We start from the raw sequence: 9,041 nt of genomic DNA on the forward strand, positions 1-9,041 counted from the left end.
TGGTGATGTTATGCCACATGTCAATGTCAATCATGCTAGTATGTTGATGATGCATATCAATGATATCAAAGCTACCAATGTCATGCCTTGAGGAAGAGCACTCATTGTTACATATCAGATGATAAGGTATATGATATATTATTTGTGTAGCATTGCATTCTTTTGCATCATGCATGGCTGAAAAGGAAGGTGTCAACTTCAAGCATCATTGGGTGTGTTCAGATGGTGCTCACAACAATGAAGAAGAAGGTTACAATAATGATGAAGATCCAATGTTCTACTCCATCATGATGATGTCCATGCTTATGGTATGCTTAAGTTATGGATGTTATACCTCAACTTTGTGCTATATTCAATGGATGCTTTCTAATAAAGCCATGGATGAAGAGACTATGCAATGCTTGTATGTTTCATGGATGATGCTCCCTATGTTATGGTGAAGCAATGTATGTAGTGCTCCAATGTATGTTTCCATGAAAGTCTATTTCAAAATGTAGGCCATGTCTATGCCAATGTAGATAATGTTATGATGGTGGTACCATGATATGATGGTGCCACATATACATGTTGATGCCATGATGGATGTCAACAATGTTTATGTCAATGTATGGTCAACCTTGGGATTGGGAAACCCTTGGTGAAGATGTGTCCATATGTATGTGGATGTGATGATGTTTTATGTCATGTCTTATGATGATGTCTATGTCATGCCAACCTCTGAGCTCAGTGTGAGTGAGACAAGTTGGAAATGGGCAATTATGTTGATGTATGTTCATGTTAATGTAATCACCTCTAGCCACCGATGATGTAGGCTAAGTGATGTGTGTGTGCATCTCCATTCAGGGGGGAAAATGTCATGTATATGTATGTCACATTACCTTCTTAGGATGAGACCCATTTGGGCACCAAGGGAGGTGTTGAAATATGGTGCCCATCATGTTATGTATAGGACACATGAATGTGGGAGCAAGGTAGATGAAGCCTAGAATGATATGAAATGGGAATGGATGAAGGCTAAGGTTATTAGGAGATATGAATGGATGAATGTAAAAGGGAGTCAATGGTCAAATAGTAGGCACATGGAAAGTGCAAGGGTGCACAAGGCATGTGGGCATTTATGAACTAGAGCATGTGGATGAGAGCTATATAAGCATGTACTTGGATCAAGCTAGGTAATGAGATTATGTGTTTGCCTTGAGTCTATTTTCTTGATTATTAGTGTCCTTAATTAAGTGTTAGTTGTCATATTCTTAATGATGAGTTCTCTCACTGCTTTGAGCCTCCTTAGATCCATATTTTTAACAACTACAACACATGAAGCCACAAAAACCCTCACTAATTTCTAAAGAGAAGCAAAGCCTCACAGTGAGAAAAGTAGCTCCTAGTTAAGGAAGCGGCCCACCAAGAGCTCCTCCACAAAGAAACCTTGATTGCCTAGGTACACACCAAAATTCATCACATGCAAACCCTTATCTTAGATGATACCCCATTGGAAGGGCATGACCAACAAAAGCTAGACATGCTTCTCTCAAGGCTACCAACCTCAACACATTGCCAACCTCCCATGGATACTAGTTCAACATATTTTTATCCAGGACCCTATCTCCACCCCCACCTTCCACACCATTTTAGCCCGCATCAACCACACCTTAGCCCTATACTTACTTCAGTTCAAGATCTTTTTATCAGACCCTATGTCCACCCCCACATTCCACACCATTTTAGCCTACATCAACACTGCACGGTAACCCACCCTCATCATTGTGTTCTTCTCTTCGACCAAGCCATCTCCTTTAGAGACACTACATTGCTATACTCCATGGAGTCCGATCCTCTTCTATCTAACCTTGCCACCTAGTGGCATCTGTTTGTCAATTCCACATTCTTTACCAAGGAAGACCATTTCCTGACCTCACAGAACCACCCGGCTTCAACTATCCCATTCATATAGGCTCACTTTACTTGGCCATGTTAACATGAAAATCCTTGTCTACCGCAAGCATTGAAGTCTGCCTTTCACCAGCTTTGTAGCATGCCCAATCATTATTACAACCCACTTGCAAAACGTTACTGCCAAAATTCAGACCCTTCATGTGCCTTACCCACAACTTATCATAAAAAATGACTTATATATAAGAGACTAGTTTTCACACTAGGTCAGCCAAATTTAAAAATGGTCCAGCTTCTATTACTAGTCTTAAGTAACTATGTGCATTTAGTCTATAGAATTTTCCTATTTCACATGATAAGGCTACTTTATAAGTTTTATCACCATATTATAGAGATAAATGCCCATTCGCGTGGGTAAGATGGCAAAGGGCCTTATGGTAGGTCATACGGGCAAAACCATGTTAACCATAACAAAGTTATAATGCCACCTTCCTTATGGTAATCGCCACATCCTTGTCGCATCTCTAAGTTGGCATAGAGAAGTTGATGGTGTGGATGGTCCAAGATAAGCCACGAGTTGGTTGGTCGAGGTTATGTGGTTAGTTTAGGACTCAGCCGCTCCACAGCCAACAGCTGCAGCCAAATGATGCAGGGCAAAGTGATGGGAAGCTTTGGGTAGCCTTGATGATAGGCATCTTGTCGAGGTAGCATGGGACATGAATGGTTGATATAGAAGTGCTTCATGCCGAGCCTTCATTAGTTGTGGAAGTGGTGTGGACCATTTAACATGAGATAGTTGGTAGAGCAATCCACACCTTGTGCTTATGGGTGGCAGAATGGGTTTCTTGATTGGCATGGATAGATAGAGGTTCAGGATGTTTTGGCATGGCATGGTATTATGCATGGATCTCATAGCGTCATGTTACGATTGGGAATTTTCTTGATGAATATGTTGTGGGCCCAGCACCAATTTTTGCTGGTGGGGTGAATTGGAGTCAAAGCATAGGATATAGGCATGGAAGCTTGAGGAAAGTAACTACTACTACAAGATCAAGGATTCTCAAGAAAATGGGTCATACCATGGGCCCGCGCCATGGTCCCCCTATCCAGAGAAGTACTTGGAGGGTTGGTGTTGAGACAAGGTTAGTTGCAACTGCATGTGTTTGTGCATGCCGTGGGATGTGAGAAGTGAAACAATTGTGATGCCCGTAGTGAAATATATAGGTGACATGCATGGGCAAGGTGTGCCCGTGTGGGATGTGAGAAGTGAAACAATTGTGATGCCCGTAGTGAAGTATATAGGTGACATGCATGGGCAAGGTGTGCCCGTGTGGGTGCACTTCTCTAACACAAGAACTTCTGCAACACAATTGCTTTCTTTAATTGCTGCCTTCTTTAACATTTACTTGACATTTCTTTTATTGGGGAGTCAAGACCAATATCTTATTAGAGGCATGGTTATAGATTTATGCATGGTGGTGTCCTCAACTGGTGTGGCCAACCTTTATGGCTCGAGGGATTTTGTGGTATTGAGAGCACTTGGGATAGATGGAGGGTGGATTGGAATGGGTGGGGTGGTTGAGGAAAAGGCATGGAAGGTTCCTACTATTTACATGGGCCAGGCTTGCCATGGTCCCCCCATCCAGGAATGTACTTGGATGGCTAGCTATCAGTATAATGAGGGTCAACATAGGTTTGTGAAAGAACAATGCACCATTGGGCCGGGTCAATGCACGATCTCAAAGGGCTTCCAAAACCTTATAAACTAGCATGTCTATGGCCGTGGAAGTATTTGACCATGCCATAAAGTTCCAGTTGCTCATAGAATTTGGGACCTTCATTGAGATCAAAAGACCACCTACTCTTTGCTTGTCCATTGGTTCCTCAAGGATGAGGATAATGAGAGCTGGAAGAACCAAAATGTGGGAAATGATAGTAGGGTCAAGGAACTTGGCATAGAAGATGTCATTGAAGTTATTCATTCATGAGAGCTACATCTCCATAGTGAGGGGTGTGGAGCCTTCAATGTAGGGAAAATTGTAAGCGTGTTCTTTGCCTTCTATACACAAAAACTTGCACCAAGACCACCTCATTTTGATTGGTATAAACTTGGGGTTAGTGTAGATTTCTCTAGGTGCAGCCATGTATTCTCACCACATTTGTTGATCACCAAGGAAATAGGGCATACACCACTTGGGTTGGATTCCTATGTGACCTGTGCCACACTCAGGTTGGATTACTATGTGGCTAGGTAGTCCCTAGGATTAACAAAATGACAGCCTCCTCTGGTGGTCAATATTTCACCAGGTAAATAATAAATTGTGTTGTTTCACTAGGTGGATCTCGACCGTGCCAAAGGGGATATCCAAGTGACTATGGAAGTTGCCTTGGAAAGTGAGATCCCGCATGGTTGTGGTGGGTATGTGTGAGCTACTATACATGGAAAGGAAAGGACACCCTAGGTCCTCTTGGATCATCGACATTGGGTCTTCTAGGAACATGTCTAGTCACACAAGGATTGGTATTCCTCCCTAAAGCTTGTGGGAGATGACATTATGGTGGTAGTGGCGCCGAATCAAAGGTGTACCAAGTACTATTTTGTTAGAATTTCATGGTGCTCATGCTAGATCAAAGATGTGGAGGAGAGATACTCACAAAATACAAGAAAATATCTTGCTTATTAAGTTGCTCAAAATACAACTAGGCTTCTTGCTCCATACAAAAATGCCTTCTAGCTCCACCTTTAAATAGGTGAGCTAGTGGACCATAAGTCCATTCACATACACACCCTTCTCCTTCCCTTTTACTAAACCTTAGTCTCTTAATACCTCCCCTCAATACCAAATATGAAAGAAAATTGGAATAGGTGGTATTGGACATAGGTTGCCTTTATAACATTAGGCGTACAAGGTTCGGAATATAGGTGTGGTTACATTGAGATTTAAAACAATTTCTTAGTGGAGTTAGAGGCTGATACAAAGTTAGTCTCTGACTCTTTGTTAGGACATTTAGAAGTGATATGTCCCATTTGTTTACACTTGTTACATTTCATTTTGTTGGGATATTTGATCCAACAATTATTTGCCAAATGACCCACCTTTTTGCAATGGATACATCTTACTTTGATCACTTGATGTGACAAAGCTTGTTCGATATTCGATGAAGTTTTTGCATTTGAAGATTCAACTCCTCCCTTTGGCCTCTTTTCTTCATCAAGACAAGATTGAATGACTCCTTCAAGGGTGGGATTAGGTATGTTCTTCAGGGTGGTGACTAAGGTGGGTATACCTTCTTAACTGCTTTTAGCAAAACAGCCACTGCATCATCTTCATCCATTCTCGCATTCACTGATGCAAGTTGAGCCATAAGGCCCTTCAAGTGAGAGATGAAGGCTCCAATTCCATCTCCCTCTTTGAGTTCCAAGCTGAAAAATTCAATTTTAAGTGAGATCTTGGAATTCTTACCACGAGCTCCATAGAGCTTGTCAAGCTCATCCCATTTCTCCTTTCCAGTCGAAAGCTGGTCCACATGGTGAATGAGAGCCTCATCAAGATGAAGCATGATGATGGCTTGTGCCCTCTCATCATCTTCAATATCTTCAGCCTTGGTTCGATCAATAACCTTAGTGCCGGAGATGAATGGCCAAAAACCTTTTGACATCATCTTGTACTTGACAAGGACTTGCCAAGTGTGGAAGCCCTCTCTTGAGAACTTCTTAATTTGGGTGTTGTCCTTTGACATTGGGTATTGAAGGAGATTACTAGAAAGTAATGGGCTGATTTATGAAGAAGAAAAAACCAGAAATTTTTTATATTTTGGCTTAAGTAGAAAGAGAAAGGCTTATGAGAGTGCAACAACCCTTAATCGAAGCCAAGGATGTTGCATAAAAAGGAGATTAAGATGGTTAAGCTTATGGTTTAGCACTTAGGGTTTGTACCCAACCACTAATTCTGATGGGGAGAACTTCATTAGTGTCAATGAACACTTTGTTTGATGATTAAGATCATCATTAGTGTTTAAAAACATGATTAGTGCTTAAAAGCATATTTTTAGCATCTAATGACACTTGCATTGGTGATTAGATTCACCATTAGTGTTTAAGAACACTCTTAGTGTTTAAAAACACTTTGGAATGACTCCCCTTTGTTGGATTAGAAGCCTCATTAGTGTTAATCAACACAATTAGTGCTTATAAGCACACTTTGAAAAGCTTTGTGCACTTGAAGATGTTGTTGATGGAGCTTGATGAAGAATGAGGCTCATGAATACCTCATGGTGTATGCCCACCACTTCAAACTCAAATTAGGATCAGCAACAAACCCTCACAAGAGCACTTAAGTGATTAGAGCTAAGAAGAGGAGATTAGTGAAAGAATACCTTTGATTTTGAAGCTTTAATGGAAGCTTCAATGGCTACCAAAAGAGCAGTCTGGTCTTTTGATTGTAGCGCACGATTTGGGCCGTCATTCGGGCTGAAACTTTGACTGTAGATAGTTGAGGCTATGGGCTTCAAAAGCCCTAAGCCAATGCAGCCTGTAATCGCCTACACACGACGTATTGTTGTAAGACATTGGCTGTACAGCAGAAAAATTGCCGATTTGCAAAAGCGGCAATGCCGCGGCCAGTAGGAGAAGAAGGATCCATCGATTGACTGTACGAGCTCAAACGCCTGGAGGTCTTCTTCACTTTCCTAGTTGAAAGCTCCACGAGTTGTTGCCGCCATGAGTTGCTAGAGCTCCTCCACTTATAGGAGGTTCAGTTCCACAAAAGAAAAAGGGATAAAATTGACCTATTCTACACCACAAAGGTGATCAAATCACCAAAGCAACACAGCTTCCACATGATGTAGCACACAGGCTTCCTCACAATATGATGGAGGGAATCTCATACCATTTTCTATGCAGATATGATGGAGGCATTTCCTATGCATATGGATTTTAAAAATGAAGGACAAGAGCATGATGTGACATAAAAAGGTAAGCCATTTCCTAAGTGGCCTAAGTGGTACATGCAAATTTTGGATGGAGCAGAACCTCCAGCCATTAAGGATGCATCTCAAGTTTGTAAATCCAAAATGTTAGAGGAGAAAAATAGGGCTTGGGAGAATCTTCTAAATTTTTCTCTCATAATAGAGGTACTCAAGATTTAGGAGCATATCACCTTTGTTGAAGCACGAGGGGGGGGGGGGGGGGGGATGGTTGGGGGGGAGAAAGTGGATGGAAACCACGAAAGCCTAAAATGACTCCATCCTGAAAAACAACACTTGGGGACCTTATAGATCATCCTCCACTAAGTGGGTTTACATAGCAAAATAAAGATCTGAAGGTACTTTGGAAAAGTACAAGGCACGGCTGATTGCCAAAGGTTTTACACAAGTCGAAGGTTTTGAATTTCAAGAGACTTTTACTGCTATAGCTAGGTTAATCACAATATGCACTATTTTTATATTAATAGCACAAGGGGGTGGAGTGTTCTCCAAATGGGTGTAAAATCTACTTTTCTTGATGGGAACCTCAAGGAGGAGATGGAACAACCATTGAGGTTTGGATTCCTGATGCCAAAAGCAAATATTACAAGTTGTGAAAGGCACTGGGTTGAAAAACAAGTCCCATGAGCATGGTATCAAAGGATTGATGCTTACTTTGTGAGTATTGGTCTTTTACGTAGCCCTTTAAATGCAAATTTATATGTCTTTTATGAGGAAGGAAAGTATATTATCTATGTACATGACCTCATCTTGATAAGGGATCACTAGAAAACATCTCACAAACACAAGAGAAGGCAGATGCTTAGTGCAGAGTTTGGGATGATAGATCTTGGCTTACGCATTATTGTTTTGGCGATTAGAAAAAGCCAGTCTTAACATTTTCATCTCTTAGCAAAAAATAAACAAGTGAGATACTCCAGGCAATTGGCATGACCAACAAATGTAAGGCAAGTGCTATCACAATGGAGGTTGATTTGAAGTTGTTCATCAAAGTTAATTCCCCACAAAGGACAAGAAATTTTCTTGGAATTTGTAGCTAGTATAAATTGTATGATAGGAAAATCTTCCAAGGACATGAGTAAGTATGTCTGTACAACCTTAAAGGCCCTAATAATTGGTCCATAAAATGTTAGGTATACCTACCTCTAGACTCACGTTTCTAGTTCACATCTATAGGCTCACGTGTCCAAGCTCATGTATACAGGCTCTCATCTATAGGATCATGTGTCCAAGCTCTTGTTTTGTAGTCTCACGGCTCATGTGTCTAGTCTCTCATCTATAGGCTCATGGCTTATGTGTCCAAGCTAACATCTCACAACTACGTACTCACGTGTCCAAAGTCATCTTTTTGTGTAGGATTGTGGGCTCATGTCCCCTACTCAAAAATTGAATGTATTTTATTAATTTCTTTGATGAATTTGTATACTTCTAAGCTACCAATTCAACAATGCATGACAAAATCATGAAATATATAAATAAATTTGACAATTCGCTTTCAATGCTACTGAGAAATATAGGGTAATCCTAATCGCTTGTAATGAATGGATAAACGGGGCTAAGTCCTAGGCTAGTCCCTGACAGCGACACCAAATATGTTCAAGCCAAGAGCTTACCTTAGCCTTGCCGCGGAAGCATGTGTCATTAGTCCCTCGCGTAGCGGCACCAAATATGTTCAAGCTAAGAGCTTACCTTAGCCTTGCCGAAGCATGTGTCGTTAGTTCTTGCCTTAGAGCAAAATATAACTTCTTAGTATGGATGCACTAGCTCATCGTCATGTCCTCACTACGTTGTTACAAACGGAATGCTCCTTGTTGATGGGGTGAAGGGAGAGCACTCTATTCCTACATGGAGGCAACAAGGGATGGTCCTTGTTGATGGGGTGAAGGGAGAGATATCTATGCCTACATGTACATGATGGAGGCAACAAGGGATGGTCCTTTGTGAGATGGTGGTAGTATCTCATTATAGGAAACCTATCTAGCATGAATTTATCAAGATACATACACACATACATATAAATTTATATACACACACACACATACATATATATACATATATTCAATGGTGGCAAGTAGAGAATCAAGGGGAAGCTAATGCAAGAAGACAATCTACAATCAAACCTATGTAGCATGCATCCACATCAAGAAAGCAAGATTTAATGACCG

The sequence above is a fragment of the Cibotium barometz genome, chromosome 29 (assembly GCF_041138505.1).
Source record: "Cibotium barometz isolate CiBa-2024 chromosome 29, ASM4113850v1, whole genome shotgun sequence".
NCBI classification, from domain to species: Eukaryota; Viridiplantae; Streptophyta; class Polypodiopsida; order Cyatheales; family Cibotiaceae; genus Cibotium; species Cibotium barometz.